Raw genomic sequence first — 13,360 nt, forward strand, 5'->3', positions numbered from 1 at the left:
TGTATAATATTTTGTTAGTAAGTATCCAATTCTGAAGGTAGGAAGGGGGGGGGGGGTAGAATGGATTTTTATTCACTCAAACTATTGTTATTTTTATACTTAACAATGAGTTGTGTGCCTTGCGCTCATCTCTCGATTAGGATATTCCATATTCTTATATTAACGGAAAGAGGTTGCATATAAAGATTGTCTGCGATATCACTTCGGTAGAAGCGGACGTTAAATAAAGCTATTTCACATACGCGTATAAAGTCAATAGTTAATTCAATGAAATTTTTATCACTTTCATACTCAGGAAACAAAAATTACCAGGATAATTTTTTTCTGTATTTGAAAATGGAATTTATGTTAATTGAAGGAATTTCTGTGAATTACAGGAAAAACAATACGGATAAAATTTTCCTGGTAATTTTTGTTTCCGCAATTTTTTTCACGGATATTTTTTTTGTTACAATGCAGAAACTTTTTTCAGTGTAGATCGCTTAACGTCCCAGAGTTCGGGACAAACAACTTGTATCATCGCCCATAGTCTAGTTAAACACTATAAGCAACTTGTCCAGTGTTCTGTATAACCATTACATGCGATGTTATATGTCCTAAAGTTCTACAGTAAACGTGGACCCATTTTAAAGTAGATAAGTCTCTAACTCAATATCATCCAAAGTCTTCAACATTGAAAACACGAATTATTTGTCAATTTAAATCAACATTTATGTTGTGATCTTACCGGGAAAAGCTGGGCTTCTGATATCCAATATTTAAGACAAAATAAACACTTTACCATTAGTACACGAATCGTGTACCATAATGCGTTTCAGCGCCATTTGTAACAAGGGACTCGAAGAACGAGGTTAGACATATTCCACAAGTCTTATCAAACGGTAACGTCATATTCCCATCTGGAGAGCATGCGCAATAAATACTATCGGTGTAGACTGGAATAACTAGACGCTAGAGATTGCCATTCGATTGAGGCTTCTGGCGTATTTCGCCGAACATAGCTGATGATTAGAAATTACATGTACAGTAAAAACAGAAACGATTGAATGTAAATCAGTTTATATACATTCATATCACATTACTATATGCGTTGCAACCCATTTGTGTCAATTTCTAGGTCCCAAACGTTAGCGATTTAGCTCCTTTAAGTTGGGAAGAGTGGCCGCCATGTTAGTCGCTTGGAAATCTTTTATTTATTGCAGATTGTATACGTCTGCCTATGTAAGTGTTATAAAAAAAAAAGAGATTATCATCATAATAAACTACACATGATAAATGGTGTAATAAATTATACATATTACTCATCACAGAGATTATAAATAATTTTAAATTCGTTAAAGTAAATAACATAATGTTTTGGTCATATTTTACATATTTTATACTCTTCAAAGAAAGGTAGGGGATATTCAGAAAGAATACAAAACTGCGGAAATGCACTGCTGTTTTTATTAGAGGTAACCAGTGTATGTTAATAACAGGCCAATTGCCTACACATGAAAATAAACAGTTCATAAGGGCGGCTTATCAGACGGTCCCATTTCACTCGCAAAGAGATACACCGTCAAAAGTGAAAATGGGCGTTTTTGATTTTTGTCTTAATAATGAGTAATTGCTCCACCAATCTTCAGACATTCAGCAATTCGTCGTGGCATGCTCCTAATCAACCGTCAAACCACGATTTGGGGCAATCTGACCCGCTCATCTTGCAGTGTTGTCGGTTGACGTTGCCGTCGACGAACACGTCTCTCGATCAAATTAAACGTAACACACTAAAGCAAAGATACGCTAAACAGTAAATCTTATGCAAGAACCGATAGGAAAGCAAACATGGATAGGATAAACCAGCAAGTGGCAGTTTTCATCAACCGTTCCATGAAGTGTCAAATTTGACAATGAACCCCTCACACGTGTATGGCGCTATTGTGTGTCGCACATGCAGCTCAGTGGTTCTGTTGGGGCGATAAGTTCTTCATCTGTGAACATACTCTCAAAGCATGTCAAGTGTCCATGACTATTTATCATATCACAACCTGCATAGGTATTTGCATTTCAATATCCGCAACTTTTTTTTGAAGAGTATATAAGATCGACTATACAATTAATACGGGCGGGGAAATTGATATGGACGGCTATTGGTATTAAACGGACGGCGATCCATTTTGTTTATGGTTAGATACTACAGAGGACCGAACAAACTATGAAAAACAGACTTATCAAAGATAAACGCCCATTTATTTGATTAAACTGATATGTGGTTTGTTTTAAAGATATCATGTTTTTTCAATAGATTTTATAAAAATGTAGTCAACAACATATTTTCATTATTCCATAGAATCTATAAAATGATTCTTAATTACTATAATATTATTAAAACACTATCTTTTTGTAGCTTATTTTATGGTTAAAAGGGTTTACTCATATTGAGGTAGAGCAGTAGTTCTTATCCCCTTTCCACTCTCGGACCCCTTGGGATATTTTACAAATCTTTGGAAACCCCTATATGCATTTACTGCGTTCAGTGAGATTTACCATATTTTAAAAGGCCGTTTGATAAACCTAACGTGGGCCATCTAAATAGCGGTAGTTTTGGACTCTGATATCTATGGAAGGCCAATTAATGGGACAATATTCATGATTCTTGTTTCTACATTCCATTTTGAATATTTTAGACATGAACGCAACATTCGAAACTAATGATTCTTGTTTCTACATTCTTATGTCAACATTTCATGCACAAAATCAACATTTTAAACAAAAAATTTGACTTTATGTTTCATTTTCGGCGTTTTATCGGTAACCTTTATATATCATTAAATATTAAAATTAAAAAATAATTTCTTAATTTTACACGACAAAGAAATCAATTCATTGGTTTCTGAAAGTATCTAAAAAAAAATATGGAATTGAACTCTTATAAAAATATTTTCTACGTTTCAAAAAATCTTGAAGTTAAAATCTTGAAATGAAAATGTCCAGAAAAATATAATGAACTATCAACATTATTACACCAGAGGGCGTTAGCGTATGTGTACAACTTTGATACAGACTATAGATTAGAAATCAAAAGTAGACTTTTCCAAAGTTACCGATAAAACGCCGAAAATGAAACATAAAGTCAATTTTTTGTTTAAAATGTTGATTTTGTGCATGAAATGTTGACATAAGAATGTAGAAACAAGAATCATTAGTTTAGAATGTTGCGTTCGTGTCTAAAATGTTCAAACTGGAATGTAGAAACAAGAATCAAGAATATTGTCCCATTTGGTCTTCCATAGATATCAGCTACTGAAATTCATAATCCAAATACCATTAATTCCATATATACTGAATTCTAGTTTGTTTCGCCGAACCCTTTTGCTAAGCGGAATCCGTGCGAACTACCTTGATTTCACGCGCTCTTAAGGTTGGGAATACTATTCTATGCTACATCAAACGCTCACAAAAAAATCCTCTGGGTTGTATTGTCCGAACACCACCGCCATCACCGTGACGGGTTTATTAGTCGGTTTAGAGTAGCTGTGTTACCGTTACTGACACATTTATAAACATTCCAAGTGCCAATTACTATATAATGAATTTCGCAGAGCCGCACAAACTTTTCCACAGGCCATTCTGAGAAAGGAATCTAAAATTCGCTCTTTCAATTCATGAAACAGAAAGAATTTAAATACAATAGAACCATGAGTAGTCTGAAGAAATCAAACACACCAACGAATTTCAGTCGCCATATAAAATCCAAAATCGTATACAGAAACTATATCATTATGTCAGAAGGTAATAAATTGAAAGTTTACCTCGAACTTCTATAAGAAGTTTATACAACCTTGGTATTTTATCAGTTAGTCAACATTAAATCAAATCACATTTATCCAGTAGGCTAATTGAATGATTCATCGATATTAAGATATACTATGACATATATGTATATATCCCCAAGGCACACCACGTTATTTGACTTATCTTAGACGTTTGTAGTTGTCATATATCTAAATGCTGTTTATAGAAAGACTTCAGTCTGTGACATATTTCATTAGTGGTTATTAATATTATATTATCAATCTTTAGTCAAGTATTTCTAATGATGTCTACATCAGACCGTTTTGATGTAGTAGAATGATAAGCTATTAGATTAATTCATCCAACATATGAAATATTGTTAATCTTGTTTAACAGGTTATTGGAGCATGTCTTTTTTTCATTTCCTCATATACTAGTGATTTCAACAAGAGCATTTAAGTCTATGCTTCGCTTCGCTAAACGTGAATGATCTATACGATAGCTTTATCATATACATATTTGATCAAAATTATTTCAAATAACAGTGGTTATTGCCAAGGTAGTGGGTTAACTTAAAGATGAGATAGATAAAGAGCTGGCAATTCTCACTATAATAGTTTAAAAATAATGAAAAATGAATATATTGAAAATTTCAGTCAAATTACTTCATTCTGAGCGAAGTTATGGCTGTTTGTAGAATATCCGAGTCTCGGTTGTCATTGCTATACCGTTGTTACGATAATAAACAAAGTCTCGATTATCCATTTTTAAATTAAATTATTAACTGACGATCTTGTTGCAATCCATTGAAAATCGCGAGCATCCGATGATATAGAGAGTTGATTATGACCTTGTTATGCGTTAATAAATGTCTAATTAATAATATGTAACATTTGAGGCGAAGAGAAAGGCCTGTAATAGGCAGATGTAGCTATTTCATAAAGCATATTTAATTACAACTCAATATACACACATTGATATAAAAAAATAATAACAGGAATGTCTGTAACCGAGGAGGGCACATTTCTTGTAATCTGTGCCGATGCTGAGCGAGGCGAAAAATGATTTTTTTTACTATGCCTCACTAAACCATCGAACACCGAAAACAGCAAATATTAAGTGACAGATTTGATTAAATATCATAATATTGATTAGTAAAAATAATACATAGTGTATATTGGTCTCTGGTTTATGTTCGTAGTTCTAATTAAAACTTTGTTCATTTTTAAAAGAATCAAAATCATTAACATTGGAGAATACTATATTATAGTTCATCGGGAGGGCCTGGCAAGGGGCGTCGTATATATAGTCGTTCAGATGGTACGAAAGACCGAGGTCCCTTGTACACATTAGCGTGCACGTAAAAAACCCTTGATTCGAAATAAGAGTAGGCCGTTTTCCGAGCAAAATGTCTCTCATAGCACACTGTATGGCGTATGCCCGTCTTCAATAGCCCAGTCGGTGCAGAACAGTAGGACGTTAAACCCCATCCATTTCATTTCGGAGAATGATTATGGTTTATGTCTTCAATCTTTGATATATTTATCTTTAATATCAACAAGCATGTTAATCTTACACTTCTTAACTATGTGCTACATAATATTGGTATATGTCAATAGATAGACATTTATTTTCTGGTAGTTACGGTCAAGCTATGTATTTCATTCTAAATAGGGACACGTTTCAGCACTCAATTCATATTGTTCATCTCCTCTCAACTATATTATTACGTTATTTACAGAGAGGGTTATTTGAAGTAATATTAGAGTAACATGCTTACAATCAATACAGCCTATCGAACCACCCATATCAAATATCTTTTAAAGTAACCGTTGAAATAGTGTTCACAATATGGATCGAATCATTCGGGGTTTTATTTATGAAGGGAACTGTACAAGGGCCCGGTTATATTTATCAAGTGTGCACTATTTAATTCCTTTCGTTCTTCAAGTAAATCCCAGTGAAACACAGATATCGTCCTTCGTTCTCGATCTCTTCTAGTATTAATTGTCCCCCGCCTTTCGAAGAAAGCAGGGGACTATTAAAATGGGTTCGTCCGTCTGTCTGTCCGTCCGGCCGTCTGTCTGTCCGTCTGTCTGTCCTTCTGTCTGTCCGTCTGTCTGTCCGTCACACTTTTTGGGACACAATAACTCTCTTCCTAATTGAGCTAGAATGTTCAAACTTGGTGTATGTGTTTATTAGGTCAATGCCTTGATGGAGTTCGAAGATGAGCATTTTCCGCTTAGGGTAAGCAGAGATAAGCAATTTGATTGGTTGATGCTTTGGGACACGATAACTCTCTTCCTAATTGGGCTAGAATGTTCAAACTTGGTGTATGTGTTGATTAGGTCAATGCCTTGATGGAGTTCGAAGATGAGCATTTTCCGCTTAGGGTAAGCAGAGATAAGCAATTTGATTGGTTGATGCTTTGGGACACGATAACTTTTAATTGAGCTAGAATGTTCAAACTTGGTGTATGTGTTTATTAGGTCAATGCCTTGATGGAGTTCGAAGATGAGCATTTTCCGCTTAGGGTAAGCAGAGATAAGCAATTTGATTGGTTGATACTTTGGGGCACGATAACTCTCTTCCTAATTGAGCTAGAATGTTCAAACTTGGTGTATGTGTTGATTAGGTCAATGCCTTGATGGAGTTCGAAGATGAGCATTTTCCGCTTAGGGTAAGCAGAGATAAGCAATTTGATTGGTTGATGCTTTGGGACACGATAACTTTAGTTCTAATTAAGTGAGATTGATGAAACTTGGTGTATAGATTTATTATATGAATACCTTAACTAAGTTCGATAATGAACATGTTTTGCTGAGGGTAAGCAGAGTAATAAGAAATTTGATTGGTAGAAACTTTGGAACACAATAACTCTCCTTCTAATTGAGGTAGAATGTTCAAACTTGGCATAGGTGTCTATTAGGTGAATGTTTAAACTTGATGTATATGTAGATGTTCATTAGGTGAATGTCTTGACTGAGTTCAATAATTAACATTTCGAGCTGAAGCTAAGCAGAGCTAATCGATTTCATTTGTCGATGGTTTGGGACAAGATAATCTTGATTCTATCTGATAGAGAGTGATGAAACTTAGTGAAAAAAATAAATGTGCGATTAATTAATATGTGTCATCTATTTATTTTGCAATTTCGGCGGGGGACATCAGCCTCACTGTTGGCTTGTTTTGTAACATAATAACGCCGACTTTACATCTCACAATCATCAACTGAACTTGACAAGAAAAAACTTCTTCGATTTGTACAGAAAATATAATTGTTGATTTAATTTAGTTTGATGTATTTATATGTTTTCTAAGGTGAGTATCTGCCTCGGTTTAAAATTTTAGGTCCGCAGATAGGGTCAATGTTGAGATACAGCTAATTTTGTATTCAACTGTCGACAGTTTAAGCCAAAAGATAAGCTAAAATTACCAGACAAACAGATTCCCCTTCATAATTCGAAAATAAGTTTTAATCGTAAAATTGTCCTATCACTAATCAAATTAACACGTCCCAAATCAGCATTTTATTTGATCTAAATCGAGTTTTTGTTCTTTTATAGGTTTACTTTAAAAAATGGAAAGAAATTTTCATTTCGCTCCATGTTAATTATTTGAGATTTATAACTTGCTGAGATGCGAATCAAAGTAAGAAGGATGAAAAATTAAACCTACCTTCCCATTCATCAGACATTGATTTAATAGAGTAACTGTTGCTTTATGAGTTTAAAAGGAACTTGATTTATTGACTTGATGGTTAAATCTCCTCGTTCAGTTAGATTTCAAATGTACATGTTGATTCAATGATTCTGACCGCGTGAATAAATCAAATAATTGTACCCATCTACTTTCAAACTTGGCCAGACTCTTAACAGAATTAGATCACGAAAAATCGATTAAAGTTGATATATAGAGAATGGGTAAAACTAAAGGATAAGATAGTAACCAAATTTCAAGATCATCAGCACTGCAATAAATTCAAAGACTGGTTAATTAAAATTGTTTATATGGTTGCAAAAACTATGATTGTAAGCTGCTAAAATAAAATCAATAATAGCGGTATCTAAAAAAAAGTGGTCAATTGATCCTACCTGCCCTTAGTACTTTTAATGTTTTAAGCCGATTACTATTACTATTCATATTCAGATTTAAAGAAAATCTATGTTGACAAAACACCAGATTCCTTAATAAATATAATATAAAATGTTTTATATACTTTTTCGGCGCGTGGCTTAACGGCGACTCTCGTGTTGTGAAAGTCGCGGGTCGCCGATAAGGTAGTACGACGAAAAAGTCGCCGATCGGCGCCTTTTTCGTCGTGCTGGCTTAACGGCGACTCTCGCGTTGTATCTAGAAACCCGCCGATCTAAATGGACGCTTTCAGCCACCATATCTATGATCATATAAATCCTTGGCATGTATAACACGATTAACCTCTAAATCTACATTTCCCTGTGAGTTAACGATAGTGGTCAAAATCTGTACTTATTTCACGGTCACATATAAGATTAAGATCAACAATTACTCTAGGGCAGAGAGGTTAAAATAATAACGATTTGGCGATAGAGTTATATAGCAAAAACAGACAGATCATCCATGGACTAACTAAATAAAACGTTTAAGGAATGCAATTACTGAATTTAATATGGCCAACGTTTCAAGAAAGATTATGTTGTCGTTATCATCAAGAACAATATGGAGACACTTAGGAAATACGTACTATTCCCCCTGAAATATTTTTATATTCTTTTATACGCTCTCACGCTCGACCTTAACCCAGTTTGCCATTCGTTAATCCAAACACGAACGCTATTTACATTTTAACCAAATCTTATGTAATTGTACTCTCATTTTCACTGATATATCGTAAAGGTCTACAGAGATTTCATTTTAGTAACTTCACAAAGTAACCATATTGATAATAATTTATAAACATAAACCACGAACAGTCTTTGGATGGAGTTACAACACCTACTAACTTATTAAAAGTTACAAACCTCCATATTTCTCAAATGAAAACATTAATTCTTAAATTGGTTGGCAACCAAAATTAACGTCTGTTTACAGTATACTAACTACGTCATTGAGAGATAAACAATAAACATAATTCGAGAATATTGCAAGTTGCAGAGCTTAAACATCATAATTTCTAACTCAATATGAATATTATTCAAGACTTATTGATGACAATAAATGATTTCAACTTTAATAGACGTATTGCTGCTTTAATATAGGCATTAAGCAAGGGCCATGATCTGTCTATTTTTACTCTTAATAGGTTTAAATGTATTGCGTAATTTTAAATACTCGATATGTCACACCTATATACGCTCAGGTATAAACTGAGTGCAGTGACCTTAATCTTTGGAGGATAATTTGATATCATTCATACATCAGTTTATGTCAATCATCAATTGTGTTTGTACATTGAACAACTGTTATGGTTAACTGGTTTACAAATTCTAGAATTTCGTTTCAGTGGCGAATTTTACAAGATAACTGCCCTATCAAAACTAAACATTTTAAGTATAATTTAAATTGGGTACAAAATATATATCAGTTACATTACAAATACCCATGCCGTTATTATGGAAATTTATTAATCGGGATATTTATGAATCGAGTAGTATTATATATTCAAAAGAAAGGCCGGTGTGATGCGCTTTTTATTATTCCACATCGAAGAGTTATTCAAATTATGAATGAGTAAGCTAACCATTGTGAAATTTGAATGAAGTATATATACGTGCTATATCTTTATGTTAGTATCTACGCATATTTATAAGAAAAGTTAATCATTTAATGAGTGAATGTAGAATTGAATTAGGGTGTGGTGTGAATCGTATAATACAAATATTATAACAATAAACAGAAACAACACCCACCTGATCCCTAAAATAAATATTTTAACTTTATCAAATAACTCAGTATACTTACGTCGCCTCCCTGGTGAGTGGTGAATGAGTAAAATGTGTAAAATGTGCTTCATTCGTCTAAGGAAACTTTTAGTACAAGTAACCGGCAAGTCACGATACTTAACATTTATATGACTAATCAAATACAAATCCAATACACATATCACTCAATCTCCTCCACTAATCTCTTCTTTCATAGTAATTAAGCACTTTATAAGTCTGAATGGTATGATTGGGTATTACAGTTCTAGATCGATGACGACAATTGAGATATAACGCATTAAATATCAACAGCTGAGGTTAACGAATCAATGTAACTAAACGGCTATTTTACTCTCAACAATAAAATGTCAAATGGCCGGAACATTGCAACTGCTAAACGCACTCAGAGTCCAAATAATCGAACTGTTTCTAAAGGGTTTCTTCGATTTCAAGCGATGGGCTAGGAATAAAAATATTTATCTTTCTAGATTTCTTGATCCATTGACTTGAAACGGATATGTATCTTTTGGTCTAGTATAAATGGGAATAAACCTGCCTGTATTTTCTCAAGATTAGATTGGGTTATGATGACTATTCCAAGGCTAGGTAATAGTTTTTGTATCACAGATTAATTGCGATTATATTTTTATTTTTGTCGACACCTCTATCCATCGATCAGTCCTATTTCGTGTAATTCCCCTAAAGATCAGAGGTTTTGACATCTATTTTCAAACTTGTTGATTAATCATAGAGATGAAACCTATCACAATTCAGAGTGGTCTATGGATAATTTTGAAGGCTTGTAATGAATGTCGTGGTTCAATATATAAATTATTTCAAAAAATGAAAATCGCGAAAACAACACGGACGACTAAGCTGTGCAGAGTGGTAGAATTTGTCTTTTTACTCTACGTTTTAGCTATAAAATAAATGCATGGATCTCTATATTTTTGCAAGTACAACGGTAGACCTACTCAGTCATTCGGGTCCAATTCGTAAGTAACCAGGTCATGTCGGCTACCGAGTCCGACGGGATTGTGTGAACTATTGGTATTTACTTTGGTTCTTTACATATAACATAACTCGACATCATAACACGTAGTGTCAGATGTAATATAGATTAGACAAAAGAAATAATGGAACATGAAACGATAGAAAACAAAAACCGAATTGCTACTAGATGTGATACAAATTCGATTACGTGTAAATTACCTGTACAATATACCTTCTGGGTGCACAACCCTTTGGTTCTTCACCGGTACCGACTTTCAGGATCTGATTGAAGCTACACGGCTAATTATCAACGGTGGAGAAAAACAACGTCTTGTTGTGGCATAATGTGGTGAAGTGAGGTTGAGTACAAGCTGTAAAATAATTCATACTAATACCTCTTAATGAGGAATCACAGTTTATATTAATATACAACAATATAGTTTGCTGTATAATAATCCCATAAACTGTAAATAAATTACGCATTATATATTGTCTCGTTAGCTTTTAGTAGGCTAATAATTATATGGGGTGGTGATGGGATTATAAAAATAATTTTATATCTTTATATATTGTTATATAAGATATGCATCAAGATTATCCTGCTTTGTAGGTTTCGTAAAATCACCAGTATACATACTATCCAAAACATATTTGATTTAGAATCTAAGAAATATCTTTCAACCCGTTCAATACCTTTTAGGAATTGGCGGGGTTGAGGGGGGGGGGGTAAGTAAGTGAGAAAATTTCATTGCATAAAAACGCCCACGGGGAGCAGCATACAATTACAGCTCATGTCGAATCATCTTTGCATTTCATCTGCATTTTTAAAACACGTTAATTTGTGTTCATACACATCTAAATATCAAATTGCTTCGATGGCATGATCAGTTTGATTGGGTAAACAATAAAATTGTTGGCTTAATTATATTAGATTTGTTATTTTGCTTTCAAAAAAGAGCATCTGTCCTCATTTAAAATTTCGGGTCTGCAGATTAAGTCAACTGTGTGAAATAGTTCATTTTGTATTCAGCTGTCCTTACAAATACTTCACCAGTTTGTTAACCGTCTAAACATTGCTTTACTCTTTCCAGAACATGTTACTTCAATTAACATACGCTTATATAAAACTGATAAATAAGTGATGCTGGGCGTGTTATAGAAAGAGTATATACAAGGACATAGGGTTTAACGTCTACTCAACACAAACTAGGCCATTACTTTCGCGTGGTGGCAGGAGTTATTAGGATTCAAAATCCTATTCTTGAATCCGCAATGGCTGAGACTTAAATTTCAGAAAGCCAGATTACAAGGTTTGTTTAAAACTCACTCAACAGAAACTAGTTCATAAATTGCATATTTATTTAAATAATTCGCATAGTGGGTTTTAGTGGGAGGGACTCGGAGAAAACTCATGAGGTTAGGCAGGCGACCATATTCCTTGTCACGTCACGTTCATGCCTATTATTGGAACAGCAATGGTTTCGACTTTCTGACATCTAGACTATACATAAACGAACATCTCAAATAAATGGGTTGGCCATCTAATGTTCCCGGGGAAAACAGTAAATTCTGCCCCGAGCATTTTGATAACAACTTTTGCTATACTGTTGAATTACTTACATGTACTTACATCTCTACAGGAAGTCTAATTACATTACACACACATAATTAATATAAAGCAGCACGTCCTATGTATTATTTGAATGTCAGGGAAAGAAAAACTATTCAATTAAAGATCATGTTGACCCCGCAGAATTTGATCAATTTAGTTGATTTATAGCCAGCTAACATCACTTCCAGATTTGGAAATCATCTGCCAGACAACTATCTGCAATGAAATTTATAAACCCCGGGAGATACAACGAGAATTCCAATCCAATTAGAATTTTGGAAGCAAGGTTATTATTCTGCTAGACTGTATTAAAACTGTACCGAGGGCTTTACATTAAGATAGAAATTATATTAATGTTGTAACACACTTTCTAGGAGGTAGATAAATAATCATAAATAATCTGAACTTTGGTGAGTAATACGCCAAGATGTTTTATCTTGAAGCCATCTTATTATCATAGCGGGGGGAATTGGTAAAATATTTCTACTCCTGTAGACCTCGAGACACAGCTCTTGCCTATCAGATGATATCCCATTCTGCCCACAGAGAACTATCTATTTTGAGAATAGATCTCTGTCCCTAGTAGCCACCATAGTCAAAGATTAGTATACTATTTGGTAATGCGGTTCTAATCCGATTTACATCTTTCATACCCAAAGACTAAATAAACATTTTTAATTTGATTAAATGGAAGCAGAATAAGTCCTCAGAATCCTCGAAGTATGTTTAGTGGTTTCGACTAAAATCGTCGAATTGTGAATAAAAATGTCGGTCAACTAGCTTCGTGTCTGTTTTCAAGCGGAACTAACTTTAGACAGACATGATATCGGTGATGCAGTCTATGGCTTATTATGCCGACACTAGAGTTACCCGTACTTAATAAACCACCATGGATATGACAGGTCGTTTTAAAAGCATAAAATGGCTACATTATGATTTAAACTTTTCATTACCTTGTTAAAAACAAAATAATGTGCGACTTCCAGAAGACGGGCACGCTATAATATATACTATCCTTCTCTCATCGCAGTAAAAAGGACAGTAACTATGTTATTAAAATTTATAATGTCACACAAAT

The 13,360-nt window shown here is 34.0% G+C and overlaps 1 protein-coding gene across 5 annotated transcripts in view; it reads right to left on the reverse strand.

Annotated features, from left to right (window-relative positions):
* Nucleotides 1-13,360, reverse strand: part of LOC126811152 (uncharacterized) — an 81,000-nt gene that overhangs the window by 66,449 nt on the left and 1,191 nt on the right. The window lies entirely within an intron of this gene.

This window comes from Patella vulgata, chromosome 2, assembly GCF_932274485.2.
Source record: "Patella vulgata chromosome 2, xgPatVulg1.2, whole genome shotgun sequence".
NCBI classification, from domain to species: Eukaryota; Metazoa; Mollusca; class Gastropoda; family Patellidae; genus Patella; species Patella vulgata.